Below are 3,491 nucleotides of genomic sequence, written 5' to 3' on the forward strand. Positions count from 1 at the left end.
GGGAAAAACTGGGTCATGGGGAGCACATGGGAAACAAAACACAACACAGGAACATAAGGACAGACCATGGGCGTGACAATTAATAGTTAGTAAGGTAGTTGTTAAGTTTAGGTATGGGGCAGGATTAAGGGATCTAAAATATGGTAATGCAGAAAAAGATATTAATATGTGCTTTAAACAGCCAATATGCTCGTAATATGCATGCTAATAAGCAACTAGTTAATAGTTAGAATTGGTCCTTAAAATAAAGTGTTACCCATTCTAGTTATTCCACTGATGTGAATACTGAATGCAGAACTGCTTCGCAGCTGAGAAAGAAAGAAAGAAGAGTGGTAAAATAGGTAAAACATGTTCACTTGAAGGAAAAGGAAAGTGGGAGGTATGAGGGCAACTGGAGTGGCAGACAACAAAATTGCATTGAGAGGAATGGAACGCATGAGACTGGGAGCAAAAGAGAGAAGCAGACATATTAACGGGCATAAGTGGTATGCAGAGACACCCCTCCAACAGCCAAGTGACACAGTTAACTGCAGGAAAGGGGGGCCAGCGGAAGAGCAAGCATGGAAATGAGCACCTGGAGCTTATTTATCTAAAAGCTTATTTCAGCTTGCACTTTTTTATGGCATAGCAGGAGCTGACTAGCAATAAAAATCACTTTGTGAATCAATTATGTCCCTGGAATGGTATATGGACTATTTAATTGTGCAGCTCTCCCTCCTGTAACTTTACTAATTGCACAGCACTTCCTTCAGCTGGGCTACCCCTCGAGTGCTGATTGCATGTTACTTCTTTTTCTCTTTCTGTTGTGTTTCTAGTCATCTAATCCTGTTCTTCTCCATAAACCTCATTCTCAGAGGCAATATGGAGCAGGTAGTTAATAATGCACATATTTCAGACCAAGTGTTTCATGCTGAAAGCAGAAAGACTGTGACATTTCTTGTTTTATTCAGGTGCAAACCTATTCTGAGAAAAACCTTCTGATAAAGCATAATTTTTGAGGCCATGAGATCCCAGGTTCCCTTGAAACATGTTCTGCCTTTTTTTAAAGCTCTGCTGAAAGATCTTTCATGAATGGAGTTAATAAAAGTGCCCGTTTGACCATAATCAGGCACACAATTCGTAATTTTAAAAAGCATGCAATGGCCATATGAATATCTAATTTTAGTCTCAAAGGTAAACTGTGAATTAATTGAACTTTAAATTGCACAAAAGTCCAGAAATCCTGCTGCGAGGATGCAGGGGTCTGATTATGGGAACCCGAAAAAAATGTCTTCTTGAATGTGATAAGATGCCCATTGCAAATGGAGCAAAAGTGGATACTAAAGGCAAAGCAAGAACAATCCTCATTTGGACTTGGCACCTTTGCTATTGCTTCAGTCTCAGTCTGCGCCTATCATCTTTTAAATACTGGGAGATGGAAAGAGATGGTGATGCTATGAGATAGAGGGAGAGGAAGAGAGCAGGAGCGGGGGCACTTAAAATCTCAGATGGCAAAGAGGACCTGTCAGAATTAATGGTGCTGTATCAGGTGAGAAAGGAGGTATGAATTTGGTCAGAGCAGAATGTTCTCCAAAATCACACATGATCAGTCTTCCTTTATCTGACCTAAGCGAGGGACAGTAATGATGAACTGCACTCCTAAAAACACCCGATCGTGGATCATAATTGCGAGTGCGATTAAATGCTTGATATTGTTCAAAATAGCCATAAGTGTACCCACATACAGTTTCCCCAAAAACTATTGGCACACTTAAGCCATGAAAATGTAGGTATTTGGTTGCATTATAATAAACGATCAAATGAAGTGGCATCTGCCAACTAACAAGTTCAGAAAGATGCCCTAACAAAGTAACCACTGGTTTAGTTCATCAGTTTAACTATGAAGAATGTTACCAACAGTTTTGGTTTCCATTGACTTCCATTGTATAAAAGTCCATGGCAAATGAAACAAACCTGTAGGACTTTATTTTTTTCTGTGGAACACAAAAGAAGATATTCTAAAGGAAGTTGGTAACCAAACAGTTTCAGATCCCACTGACTTCCATTGTATTTTTTTATCCATACAATGCAAGTCAGCAGGAACCGAAACAGTTTGGTTACCAACATTCTTCAAAATATCTTCTTTTATGTTCTACAGAAAAAATAAAGTCCTACAGAATGACTTGAGGGTGCGTAAATGATGACAGAATTTTCATTTATGGCTGGACTATCCCTTTAAGTGTGGCTTAAGTATCCAAAAACTTTTTAGGGCCAGTGACTATATACAGCATCTGTCATAAATTGCACGTACAAAAACTGCATGTAGACCTCATCATCCTCATTAATATGAACTATTCCACCCTAACTACCCAACGACTGCTGTCAGACACAGAGATCTCTCATGTTGTCAGGCACACTAATGCTCCGTCCTCTCTTAAGAGTGCCTTTTAAAAAGCCAAGTGTGATGCTGACACACGACACAGTAAAAAAAAGCCTAAAAGGCCTGTTCCTGGCAGCTCTGTCCAAATCAGCTGTTGATTACAGAGAAAACTGGCAATTCACTTGTGGCTTCTGTCAAAACGCAGACACTTGGTGTCTGCAAGAGTCTTTTCTGTGGGAGGACACAGCATTCGGTGTCATGATCTTTTGTTCAGTTCTCTGGCCATGCAGTGCCTGTGACTTGGAGTTGTTTTGCATTTTAAAAGGAGAAACATTTTAACTGCTTTATCTTCAGCCCAGGTGGCAGAATATCCCTTCACATTCACAGGTCATCCAGGCTGAATTCACCTTTCCTCACAGGATGGTCTTATATCTCATCAATAACCCTTTGTTATCTTACCTGGATCACACCTGTCCCTTTGTTCTGCAATGGAAAGCCAGGGGAGTAAATGACTTCTAACAAATTCTTCAGGTAAGCAGACCTGCCGGAGCCAGTGTGGGCCTTCACACCCAAAGGTTTAACACTCACACAAAGCCAAACTCCTCCACAGTTCAGCTCTTTGGTTAGACTATCAGGGAACACATTGTCATTGTCCCAATAAAACGCCATTTTCCATCTCCATTTACCATCTCAAATGCAAACTTTACCTATTGTAAAATTTAACTCATACTTAACCAGAGCTCCGTATAACACAATCTCCCTCTCTCGTGAAAGGGTGTTATTAAGATAAAATAATACGTTAAAAGATTATAACACTGGCGTTATTTAACCCTCTACCGCATGGTGTAGCCATATGGCAACATACTCTTTGTGTTCATTTCCTTGCCACTGTCTCTTTAAGAGAACATTCTCGTTTTTTTTTGTTGGAATTAAATAGTGAGAGATTAGGAGTACAATGGTGCCTCACACTGTTTCCTGTCCAGGTGCAAAGTTTGCAGTGACACGTAATTTATCTGTACACGCTGAAAGCAAAAATTCTGCGTGGCACAGTAACAGCCCATTAGAACGTCTAGGTTGTGTAACTCTCTTTCCCTGAAGGAGGGAACGGAGACGTTACGTCAGTCGTGACTGA

Source organism: Sinocyclocheilus anshuiensis, unplaced genomic scaffold (genome assembly GCF_001515605.1).
Source record: "Sinocyclocheilus anshuiensis isolate Anshui unplaced genomic scaffold, SAMN03320099.WGS_v1.1 scaffold100, whole genome shotgun sequence".
Classification (NCBI taxonomy): domain Eukaryota; kingdom Metazoa; phylum Chordata; class Actinopteri; order Cypriniformes; family Cyprinidae; genus Sinocyclocheilus; species Sinocyclocheilus anshuiensis.